The sequence below is a fragment of the Herpailurus yagouaroundi genome, unplaced genomic scaffold, assembly GCF_014898765.1.
Source record: "Herpailurus yagouaroundi ecotype Mexico unplaced genomic scaffold, PumYag 181, whole genome shotgun sequence".
In the NCBI taxonomy this organism is placed as follows: Eukaryota; Metazoa; Chordata; class Mammalia; order Carnivora; family Felidae; genus Herpailurus; species Herpailurus yagouaroundi.
Window position 1 is genome coordinate 20703094 of NW_024412412.1, and position 13205 is coordinate 20716298.

General features: G+C 41.5%; 1 protein-coding gene across 1 annotated transcript in view; it reads right to left on the reverse strand.

Annotated features, from left to right (window-relative positions):
- The window catches only part of SLC7A2 (solute carrier family 7 member 2), a 67455-nt gene extending 54642 nt beyond the window's left edge, over positions 1-12813 (reverse strand). Inside the window, exon 1 of the mRNA XM_040490071.1 lies at positions 12790-12813. The gene's annotated coding sequence lies outside the window, so the exon portion shown is untranslated. The remainder of the gene's footprint in view (positions 1-12789) is intronic.
- Positions 12814-13205: the final 392 nt, after the last annotated feature.

The following is a 13205-nucleotide window of genomic DNA, read 5'->3' on the forward strand; positions in this document are numbered from 1 at the left end:
TGTTACCAAAAACAGGGACACCTGGGAGGCTCAGTTGGTTGAGCATCCGACTTCAGCTCAGGCCATGATCTCATGGTCCATGAGTTCAAGCCCTACATCAGGCTCTGTGCTGACAGCTCAGAGCCTTGGGGCCTGCTTCAGATTCTGTGTCTGCCTCTCTCTCTGCCCTTCCCCTGCTCATGCTCTGTCTCTCAAAAGGAAATAAACATTTAAAAAATTAAAAAACAAAACAAAACAATATTACCAAAAATGTAACTGGAACACTTTGGGATTTAAAAACCTTACTTCCAATAGAGTTTCACCCTTCAAATTCGTGAACCACTACCACCTATGACTGAAAGTGTAATAGTTATTAAAATATAAGTGATGAAGGAAAAACATTAAGAGCATCATAATTTATGTCTACATTAAAATTTTAACATATATTAAAACTCATTTCTTCTAGCTAAAAAAAACCCCAACGATCTAATAGAAGAAAGCTTCCTGCAATTGAAAAACATGAAGGCTTTTACTGCTTTTACTAAAATACACAACATTTCTGAAACATTATATTCATTTTATAATTTACCTAGTTCATTCCTTATCCATGTTTTGGGTTCTCAAATATCTAATATTCTCAATTCTCCCCATATTTCTAAATTCAAAACATTGATTCAGAACAAATGAAGTCTTTAGGTTCTGCAAATCACATCTTTCATGTTTCCATTTTGCTTAGATTTTATTCCAAATGGCCTCTGATAACATCAGGCACCTCTCCCTTTTTTTCTGTGGCCTTGTTTTGTGCCTGGGAATAAACTGATAGAATTCAGTAAAAGTCAACATTATTTTTTTAAATCCATAAAAGGAATCTGTCTGAAGGGATGAAAAGGGGGAAGTGAGCAGAGATGTGAGATACGTATTTGATACACCATTTGGAGTTTTATAGAGAATTCCCACTTAACTCCTGAATGGCACAAAGCCTGCTGTTCTAACCCTTCAGTCTCCTGTTTCAAACTCCTCTTGGGTGTTGGCTGTGCAGGAAGGGGCCTCAGCTTCAGTGTAAACCCTCACGATGCACAAGCTTCACAAAGACAGAGATTCCGTTCGATGGCTTTGTTCACTGGTGTTTTCCAAGTCCCCAGAGAGTGCCTGGCACACAGCGGGCACTCAAACAGTGCCCGAATGGATGACTGCTTGGCTGTATGTGGCCAGCATCTTTTTCTTCAATGTTGACCAACTATGTCCAGTAAGGAGCAACCTGGATAGGTTGAGGAGTCTGGAAACCATGTCAGCACTTAAACAATTAGAGCAGTAGCAGGTGTTTGGGTATAAAAAGCAGGGGTGTGGCTGGAGCCTAGAAAGAACCCTGCTCTGAGCCTAGCCTGTAAGACTGAGAGTTATTGGCCATGTATCTGGGCAAGTTGCTGGAGTCTCCATCTTTCCACCTTTGAAATAGAACTGCTACAAGCATTAAATAAACAAGAAAGGTGTCTGGCAAAAGCAAAACACTTATGAAAAATAAATTGGTATTATTTCTACATTCTTGCTTCTTTTCACTCTTGGGAGAAGAAAAATACTTAGAGATGGTAACTTTCTTCAAATATGTGAATGGCAACATATAAGAAGACAATAACACTAGCCATGTTATACTAGGAGGCAAAACTCCAAATAAAGGCCGTAATACAAAAAGAGTAAAATACTGACGCAATAAAATAAACACCTCCCCAATAAAGAGTGTTTCTGCCCAAAGAAGCTGCCCACCAATAAAGGTGTCAGATTTCTGTCATTATTTTAAATTTTTTTTTCTTTTTCAACGTTTTATTTATTTTTGAGACAGAGAGAGACAGAGCATGAATGGGGGAGGGGCAGAGAGAGAGGGAGACACAGAATCGGAAACAGGCTCCAGGCTCTGAGCCATCAGCCCAGAGCCTGACACGGGGCTCGAACTCACGGACCGCGAGATCGTGACCTGGCTGAAGTCGGACGCTTAACCGACTGTGCCACCCAGGCGCCCCATCTGTCATTATTTTAAACAGAGGACAGGTGATTCAGAAATCTGCAGAACTGGGTTTAGTTAAAAGGCTAAGTTTTAGCTAAGGTAACTGCCAACTCAGATTCTCTGATTTAATGATATTTTTCTGTGGCTGAAGAGGTATATTTTTCATGATTCTCTGCATATAAATAAACCAGCAGTCAGATTACACCAAAGTCTATATTGCCAAAAAATCTCCCACCCCAATCAATATCCGTATCTTTACCCTTCTCAAGAAAGTGGCAGTCTCCATCTTTGTAAGACCACAGTGACGAGAAAATAAAAAAAACCACCAGGTATGGTCTCATTACACTGATGACTTTGGGAAGTGTCAAAGGGTATTACACCATTACATTTCTGTTATTCAGATTAAATAAATACTGACTTGGTAAACTTTCTTAAGTTTAAAGCTTCACCTGCCTTTAATGACAGCTCAACCAATGTACCTTCAAAAACCAATGTCCTACAAGACCAGGGGGAAAAAAAAGCTCTTACTCTCTTAGCCCAGACTATGATAATACTCAACACTGGGACTATACAGATCGCACACTAACAGGAGATTGTCTTTCTCATTTCAGTAAAATTTATCGGGCCCTCTCCTGCCTGTATCCTTATTACTGCCATGCTTCTAAGACTTAAGGTAGTTGTGATTCATCAATTTGAAAAAGTAGAATCTTCTGGAAGATGAGGTTTTAAGTGATCGTTTTCACAAGACAACATTTTTGGCTGAAACAAAGGATAGTGAAGCTAGCCTAAAAGGTGAATACAGAAACTGAGAAACAGGAAAAAGTCATTCCATCCAGGCAAGACTGAGCTTTGTTTCCACTCAGAATAGCTTTCAGAGAAGACGGAAATCTAGGAAATTTAAAAGTTTAAGTTATTTCAGAATTAAATGCAAGGAGTCAACTGCCATCAACTGCGGCTACAGATCTCCCAGCTTCATCCTTTCTGTGTGCATTTTTAAGGGAAAAGATATTTGGAAGTGCCTTATATATAGCGTGTTCTGACATACTTAAAGAGAGATGGAATAAAAATAGGGTTTTTTCCTGGGCTGCATTCTCAAGTCACATCTACTCTTTCCACAGTTTCCAGGACTCTGCTGACTCTATCAGCCACTCCTCCCACCTCCCAAACTATGCTTCAGTGCACGTGGTACTTTTAAAAGTTTGCTTTCTAGTTCACCACACGCCTGTTTCATTCGTTTGCATTACATACCTGGACCCAGGGAATTGGGACCGAATCAGTGGGAAGCCTCACGAACGTGGAGGGGGGCTTTGACGCCCAAGCAATCCTGTAAGAGTGGAGCGTGTACATCCTTATTCACATGCTATTTGTGTGTTGAGACAAGCTCAGGGCTTTCTTTACTGACAGATGCTATTATACAAAAGGCAACTTATGTATATCTTTTGCCTGTTGTATACAAAAGGCAACTTACCCTGAGAATAAATGGAAACTTTTAAATCTTAGGAAAACAACCAGGCAATGTTTTAAACTTCTTTTGGTGTGAAGGAAAGTAAAACATTTGATTTTATATTTATTTAGTTTAGAGAAAATTTGTAATTATAACAGCACTCTAACACCTACTGGGATGATTATTAATTAAAAAAAATAAAACAGAAAATACTAAGTGTTGGCAAGGATGTGGAGAGACTGGAAACCTTGTGCACTATTGGTGGGAATGTAAAATGGTGCAACCACTATGGAAAACAGTATAGCGATTCTTTTTTAAAAAATTTGTAGAACATTTATTCATTTTTGAGAAGAAAGAGAGAGAGAGGGAGAGCGAGAGAGGGGGAAGGAAGGCTCCAGGAAGGAAGCAGGCTCCAGGCTCTGAGCTATAGGCACAGAGCCCAGCGTGGGACTAGAACCCACGAACCATGAGATCCATGACCTAAGCTGAAGTTGGACACTTAACCAACTGAGCTACTGATGCACCCCTATACTGATTCTTTAAAAAAATTAAAATAACCATATGCTTCAGCAATTCCATTTTTGGGTATATATTCAAAATAACTGTAAACAGGGACTCAAAAAGATATTTGCACACGCATATTTACAGCAGCATTATTCACAATACCTAAAGTTGGAAGCAATCTAAATATTCTCTGACAAATGAATGGATACACAAAATGTGGTGTATACACACACTGGAATATTATTCAGCCCTAAACAACAGGATATTCAGGGCACCTGGGTGGCTTAGTCAATTAAGTGTCTGATTCTTGATTTCATCTCAGGTCATGATTTCACAGTTTGTGAGTTCGAGCCCCATGTGGGGTTCTGTGCTGACAGTGCGGAGCCTGCTTGGGATTCTCGGTTTCCCTCTCTCTCTCAAAAGTAAATAAACGTTAAAACAAAAACAAACAAACAAACAAAAAAACAAAAACCAGGCTACTCTGACACATGTTACAGCATGAGTGAACCTTGAGGGCATTCACTAAGTGAAATAACCCAGTCACAAAAAGATAAATACTGTTGAATTGCACTTATATAAAGTATCTAGAGTAGTCAAATCCATAGAATGATTGCCTGGGGTTGAGAGGAGAGAGAAAAATGGAGTTGTTCTCTGGGTATAGAGTTTAGTTTTAAAAAAGGAAAAAGTTCTAGAGGTTGGTTACCCAACTAAGTAAACTAACACTACTGAAATGTACACTTAAAAACGGTTAAGACAGGTGGGGTGCCTGGGTGGCTCACTCACTTGCTTAAGTGCCCGACTCTTGGCTTCAGTTCAGGTCATGACTTCCCAGTTTGTGAGTTCGAGTCCCATGTCAGGCTCCCATGGTGATGGTATGGAGCCTGCTTAGGATTCTCTCCCTCTCCCTCTCTCTCTCTGCCCCTCTCCTGCTCATGCATTTTCTCTCTCTAAAAATAAATAAATGTTAAGACTTTAATTTAAAAAAATGGCAAGGCAGGATATTTTAAGCTATGTTTACTTCAACATAATTAAAAATTTTTTTTGTAGAAAAAAGGACTTTAAGAGTGTTGAGAAAGTCTATTTTTATTTACTCCAGAACCACCTGGGGTTCTATTTTTTAATGATAGATAGTGGATTGTATGTCTCTAGGGCTTAGGAAAAGAGCCAAGTCGTTTGTTACTCTGTTCTGGGTATAGAGACACCAATAAGTCTGACTTAGAGTATAAATTCTAAGAGCTCAAAGAACATATCCTTTTTAAAATTTGCGTGTGTATCTAAGTACACAGAAAAGTTCTGCATTTAGTGGGCATTCCAGAACTACTGAGTGGCTATATGTTTTTAAAGGAGAAAAATGAAATTATAAAATAGCTTAAAGTTTATCTTTGGGCCAATGAGCCAAAGATTTCATTTCCTTAAAGAATGGCATATAATGCCGTGCAATTATTGGTTCCATAGTCACAGTTTGTCAAGAGGTGGCTTGTGAAGAAACATAAACTCTGGTGGCCCTAGTATGGGTTCAAACCCTCTAAATTCTAGCTTTCAGAGTCTAAGTTGTAAATGGGAAATTCTTTCTTCTTTCTTTTTTTTTTTTTTAAATTTATTGTCAAATTGGTTTCCATACAACACCCAGTGCTCATCCCAAAAGGTGCCCTTCTCAATACCCATCACCCACCCTCGCCTCCCTCCCACCGCCCATCAACCCTCAGTTTGTTCTCAGTTTTTAAGAGTCTCTTATGCTTTGGCTCTCTCCCACTCTAACCTCTTTTTTTTTTCCTTCCCCTCCCCCATGGGTTTCTGTTAAGTTTCTCAGGATCCACCTAAGAGTGAAAACATATGGTATCTGTCTTTCTCTGTATGGCTTATTTCACTTAGCATAACACTCTCCAGTTCTGTCCACGTTGCTACAAAGGGCCATATTTCATTCTTTCTCATTGCCACGTAGTACTCCATTGGGTATATAAACCACAATTTCTTTATCCATTCATCATCTGATGGACATTTAGGCTCTTTCCATAATTTGGCTACTGTTGAGAGTGCTGCTATGAACATTGGGGTACAAGCGCCCCTATGCATCAGCACTCCTGTATCCCTTGGGTAAATTCCTAGCAGTGCTATTGCTGGGTCATAGGGTAGATCTATTTTTAATTTTTTGAGGAACCTTCACACCGTTTTCCAGAGCGGCTGCACCAGTTTGCATTCCCACCAACAGTGCAAGAGGGTTCCTGTTTCTCCACATCCACTCCAGCATATATAGTCTCCTGATTTGTTCATTTTGGCCACTCTGACTGGCGTGAGGTGATATCTGAGTGTGGTTTTGATTTGTATTTCAATGGGAAATTCCTTCAATGATGGGTTGCTGTTTGGGCTTTGTACAACCTCCAATTTAGTACCATGTACCAGCAAGTCCTTATAAAATGGTTATTATCCTCGAAAAGCCTGACCTAAAATATGTTCTGCCAGTAGATGTCTTTTAAATGCAATAATTTAAAAATATATAATAATTAATGCTTTACAGACAAATATTACTCGAATAGAAATCTAATTCACTGAATTCTATCCTGTGAGTAATTTCTATAATAACAAATGTCATAACAGGATTTCAAAAAGCAGTAACTAGATTACTCTAATTCAAGCCATAAACTAGCTCCATTTAAAAGTTACTTGGAAAAGCAATAACTAAAAGCGATGACTCATAGAGGGGCTGACTTCTTGAGAAAATGCATTGGCTTTTTTTTTTTTTTTTTTTTTTAGAGTAACTACAAGGGCCTCTTCCACACAAAGTTAATGTGATGCTATAAGTGAAGCAGATTTTTCTTAAAAAGTTATTACAGAAGTACCTCTCTACATCCACTGTTGATTTTTATACTCTGAAAAGGTTGCCCATTACCCTGAAGTTAGCATTTAGAGTCAGGCTTGAGGGAAAGGGAGTATACGAAGAGAATGAGGGAGTGGAGGGAAAGCAGATGCGGACACCAGCTTCTCCACTCAACAGCATGCTCCCCAGAGCCTCTGCCAAGTGCCCGTTAACAGTGTTCTTCAAGGCTGACCTCATCCAAAGGAGAAAATACACCCCACGCGACAAGGCCAGCAGACAGTTAAGGATGACACCAGAGCATGGTCCACAGAAGAGCTCAGTCTTGACAGCTGAGTCGCTGGTGAGCAGTGGGCTCAGGTTTATCTAGACAGTTTGCCCCCTCACACTTCCAACTAGAAGAATGATAAGGGAGGAGCAAGAGGAGGGAGGAGGAGGAGGAGGCAGAAGAAAGGGGGACAAGGGGAGGAGGAGGAGGAGGGGGAGGAGGGAGAAAAGGACAAAGGGACCAAGAGGAGGCGGAGGAGGGGGAGGAGGAGGGGGGAGGCAGAGGCGGGTGGAGGAGGACTAAGAAGAGGACAGGAGACTAAATGAGGTAGGGGGGAAGAGAGGACACCTGCAGCCCGCTGAAAATGCTTCCTTGATTATAAGCTGAATTACCTGAAATGGCCACCAGTTGCCCCTGTCCACCACCCCCCACCCCGCGCATCCCAGCCACACAGTAGGTCTCTTACGTCTGAGTGCATCATACCTGACATGGCCACAAAAGACATCAGGAGGCTCTTGATGGGAGCCTAGGGAATAATAGGAAAACCTAGGGAATAATAAAAGGGAACTTGCTATTTTACTTCTAGAGCAGGAAAGGAGCTTAAGGGATCTTCTGATGTCCTAAGCCCTTCTTTTCCTAAGCACTGAAACAGAGTTGGAACCATCAGAGTTGGAACAATTAGTGTTGGGAATTAAGAAGTTAAGGAGAAAATGCTGATTTTTCTACAACTATAGATATCACCAACATTTTATTGTTTTTAAATACAAACTATTATCGTTAATGTTACTAGTTAGGAAATGTTGACTTTTCTACAGATGTGTCTGCACACATACAACCTCCAGCTCACTCTTACACAATACACACACCTGTGAGGAATGGTGAGGCATGATTCTGTTTGGGATGAAATGTACAGGTGTCTTGTGAGCCTAGAATCTCATGATTTATTAAAACTAGGAATGCTGTATATTATGCTTCAGAAAATAATCTCAGTGCAAGTTCTGCTGAAGTGAACCCCAGAGAAAAATTATTTTCTCTGCCTTCAAACACTATTCTACATATATCATTTTCTGGGGGCGGAAAAAAAAAATAAGGATCCTTGCATTCTTTGCTCACCTTTTATCTCAACGGAAATTACACTTGGTTCAAATCTTCCTTTTCTTCCACTTCTTGAAAACAGCCTGAATTCTGATTCATGCATACAAAGAAGTGAAAATATGTAGTTCAACTTTACCAATTCCCCTGTCTGCTACGTAATGCGTTAAAATTATGTGAGATGAAGGGCGCCTGAGGGGCGCCTGACTTCAGCTCAGGTCATGATCTCACAGCTCCTGAGTTTGAGCCTCGGGTCGGGCTCTGTGCTGACAGCTCCCAGCCTGGAACCTGCTTCAGATTCTGCGTCTCCCTCTCTCGCTGCCCCTCCCCCGCTCATGCCCTGTCTCAAAAAATGAATAAACGTTAAAAAAGTTAAAAAGAAAATCTGTGAGACAAAGTAAAGTTCTCAACTGAGCTTTCAATTACCAACTGCAGGTGTGTCTGCAACTCCTGGCTGGTCAAGTGACCTCAGCGGCAGCCACGTCATCCTGCCTGCCTCACGCCTCCATCACCTGCACCTTTTGATGCCACACAAGAGTTAAGCGACAACTAAGAACAGGCTGGTGGATCGACAGAAAGTCAAACATTAGACAGCAACTGTACTAAACAATTTCAAGACTGGGGGATTAGAGAGGTACGATGGGGTTCCCCAGGCTTTCTTTCAGGTTTAAAATCCTTACAAAAATTAAGTTACTACAATTTCAATGTAGTTCAAGGAGATAAAAGTGCCTGCAGTTTCCAAAGTCACTGGAGCAACTTATCAGTTGTCAAATTAGTCAGGGCCTGCAACATGCCTAGAGTTGGCACAGTAGTAAGAGTAAAAAATAGATTCTGTACAACTTTTTTTTTTTAATGTTTATTCATTTTTTGAGAAAGAGAGTGTGAGCAGGGGAGGGACAGAGGGAGAGACAGAATCCAAAGCAGGCTCCAGGCTCTGAGCTGTCAGAACACAGCCCGACGTGGGGCTCGAACCCATGAGCCATGAGATCATGTCCTGAGCTGAAGTTGGACACCCAGGCTCCCCTGGAAGGAACAGTCATTAATGTTTAAATGATTGCCTCTAGTTGTTCTGATCTTCCAATGGCAGCAGGTGGTGGGGCGGAGCTATGAGAACTGTCCCCTTCCTGTTACCACACCTTCCAGCTCCTGGGGCGTGGTGAGCAATGCCACAGGAGCCCCGAGGGGAGACAACCCACAGACGTGCTCTCTGACTGTTGCGCTGAGGTGCTCAGGACTGGCCTGTGTGTTTTGTTTTGTTTTTAATGTTTATTCATTTTTGAGAGGCAGAGAGAGAGCACGAATGGGGGACGGGCAGAGACAGAAGGAGACAGAATCTGAAGCAGGCTCCAGGCTCCGGGCTGTCAACACAGAGACCGACGCAGAGCTCGAACCCACAAACTGAGAGATCACGACCTGAGCAGAAGTCAGACGCTTAACCGGCTGAGCCACCCAGGCGCCCTGATACTGTACAACTTTTAAAGTGGCAATGCCAGGTCGTTTGTCCTTCACATTTATCTGGCACTCTGTAGCAGAAAAGATCAGAATAACACAAATATGCTATTCATTATTCAGAAGGTCCATACAACCCATTTCAGTGAGATAAAATGCACCATCAACAGAAATTTTATGCAAAGTCTGCTCTTTGTTTGGTTCACTGAACTAAGTGCAAACCATCTGTTACCTACGATAATCAGAAAAAGTAAAAAATCGAGCCTTTTTTTTCCCTCTAGATAGCACAATAGCACTCCAAACAGAACTTATTTGCTTAAAAGCACCACTTAGGAGGTTTAAATCCTAATGACTTTAGATAGCTTAGAACCCATATTAAAGTCATTTTATTTTTAGGTTAGGATTACATTTTTCCTTTTTTTGGGGGGGTGGGGGTTTGTAAAAACAAGCCATTTAAAAAAAATAGTTCACATCCTAAGAATGCCACTACACGAAAATATCTTATTCAAATATGCTAATTTCTAAGAAATTTTAAAATCTAAAAACCTAGGTTAAAAACTGTACTTTGATCCCCCGTTTATAAACTTCCTACCACCTAAGTAGTATATTACAAGTGATTATGATTTACTTTCACAAAAGCAGAATAGCCTGATATAAATCCGTGCTTTTGCTATGTTGAAATCTGGAAATCAAGTCTTCACTCTGCCCCTAGCTGTCTAACCTCAGATAAGTTACACCTCTTAATATCTCAGTTTCTTATCCTATAAAAAGAGAGCCCTAAATTGTCATTCTTAGGAGCTTACCTCCTCGTCTTCCAAACCTGTCTAGCACTGTGCTTGGCCGGCACATACACAGTGCCAGGAGCTCAGAAATGGTCCGCGGCCAGGGAGGCAGGAAGCGAACACTTCAAAGCTTCACAAATCGCCCACGAGACAGTTTTCAATGCACTGTTAAGTGTAGGGTTTGGCATGGAAAAACCAGTTATCACCACAGTATCTCCCCATTTTCATAGCGGCAGAACCAAATTTCTGGGATACGGAGCCTTATGCCTGTGTTACCATCTAACCAAAAAAAAAAAAAAAAGTGATTTTGTTTTAAATAAACTGTTTCAGGAGAGTTTAAAACAGGCACCAGCCCAAGATATGTTTTCAAAACTCTAGTACTACACATTTTATAGACACCCACTATTGCTTCTCAATGGCATGGAAATGTGCTTTGTGTTCTTTTCTTGATGAATACTGCATACAAAAGTCCTACGCCACCTACACAACCACTATGTCACAAACGTAATGCATTTAAAGAGGGCTCTTTGCAACAAAACGGTACAAATCTTAACCACTTATAAAGCAAGTTTTGCAAAAGACAAGCATGTCAGTGGAGAAATCCACTTTAAAATTCTTCATTCTTGGGGCACCTGGGTGGCTCAGTTAAGCCTCCGACTTTGGCCCAGGTCATGATCCCACGCTTCGTGGGTTCGAGCCCCTTGTGCAGCTCTGTGCTGACAGCTCAGAGCTCAGAGCTTGGAGCCTGGAGTCTGCTTCATGTTCTGTGTCTCCCTCTCTCTCTCTGCCCCTCCCCTGCTTTGCACTCTGTCTCCCAAAAATAAATCTTAAAAAAAAAAATTAAAATTCTTCACTCTGCCTGTTTTTCATTAGGCACATTATTAAGCATCTGCAGTGATGTAGTCACTCTTCAGTTCTGCATGACGTCTTTAGTTCCATCACACTGAAGTGTATTAACTTCCAGAGATTTCTAGAATATCCACATCAGACTGACACTGAGCCATACGGCTGAATTTCAAATGCCATTCCAAAGATGCTCCAATTTTAGAGAGGAAAAGAGGGCACTGACTATTCTTATCTCTTATGTTTTTCTTCCCATTTATGTATATATTTACAACTATTCAATTAAAGTGATCTCAGCTATGCTTAGAATCAAATTTATTTCCTGGTCCACATGTAGACATAGAAATCTGGGAATATGGAAGAGAGAAAGATGGTGATTCTGGAAACAACGTAAGTCCAAAGTGTTCCTTTGATGTCAGGCCACTGCTTCCCTGGGCATCATGGGGTTACTGTCACAGCTTTCAGCTCAGCCCCCACAGCCACACCTACCTCTGAGCCAGATCTCAGCCCCTCCGTGGGCCACGAGCAGCTTTACATCAGCAAGAAGAAAGGATGTCGGACCCACGAAGAACCCATCCTGCCCCCAGACGGTCTCTCCTAAGATACCCTTCCCAGGAGTTGAAAGGGCTTTCTGAATTGCAGGGGCCTCATTCTGGGTTCCTAATCACTGAATCAGGGCAGCTTTTACCACCAGATATATTACAGAAAACTACTGGGGCATTTGCATTTTTCATGCATATGTGTGTTTCTTCCTCCTTCCATGAAAATATAATCAGAATGGACAGAAGAAGGAGGTGCTCCTCTATCAAAAAACTGTTAAGTACCATTAGTTCAAACACAGTTGATGCAAATTATAGGAAACTTGTCATGAAACTTTTCATTAGAAAAAACAGTAAGTTGGGGCAGGCACCTGGTATACTCAGTTGGTTAAGTGTCTGACTTTGGCTCAGGTCATGATCTCATGGTTCGTGAGTTCAAGCCCTGCCTTGGGCTCTGCACTCAAGATGTAGAGCTTGTTTGGGATTGTCTCCTCTCTCTCTCTGCCCCTCCCTGACTTGCACTTTCTTTCTCTCTGAAAATAACAAGAAAAGCAAAGCAAGGAAAAGGGAAAAGAGAAAAGAAAAGGCGGGGTGGGGTGCCTGGGTGGCGCAGTTGGTTAAGTGTCCAACTTCAGCTCAGGTCATGGTCTCACAGTTCATGGGTCCCAGCCGCACGTTGGGCTCTGTGCCAACAGCTTGGAGCCCGGAGCCTGCTTCGGATTCCGTGTCTCCCTCTCGCTCTCTGCCCCTCCCCCATGAGTGCTCGCTCTCTCTCTCTCTCTCTCAAAAATAAACAAAAAAATTAATTTCTCCCATTTGATTCACTGTCCAATCTTTTAAGAGTTGGACAGTTAAATTTCAGAGACTGCTCAAACAGCATGGACGGCGAGTTGAAAATATTAATATGATTCTACTATAATTGGATTTCATTAATATATCAACATGGTTCTATAACCTTCCCCTCCAAAACTGTTCATGTAAATTTGTAATATAGATTGAGCAGCCAAAGAGAAGAGGATTTGGTAGGGAAGTAACTCTCAACACCATCAAATTCCACAGAGATTAAATCATGACCCACCAGGGTGGAGATTCACCACACGTCACATCCTTCACACAGCACAGAGTGGGTGCTCAATCTTCACTGCACGCCGGAACTCGCAAAGAAACTCGCTAAGGACCTGGCCAAGCACCCTGGCAGTGCTGTTTGTTTCACGTGATGAACAAAATGAACTCTCAGTAGGTTTTGGACTTGGAGGAAGTTTCTTATTCTTCTGTCAAGTCTTTCATATATAAGTCTAGATCAGTGCAAAATGTCACATGTAAGAATTAAAACAGCAATTTCATTTTGCTTGATTAAACACAGCCAATCTGAAGTCATTTTGTTGCACTGACTGGCCTGGACAAAAGAGTTAAATTCCTAACATGGCCAAGATAACTCCAGAGTGTTAATGAGCCCTCAACATGGAGTATCAAAGCTCATCCCTGGCTCCTTCT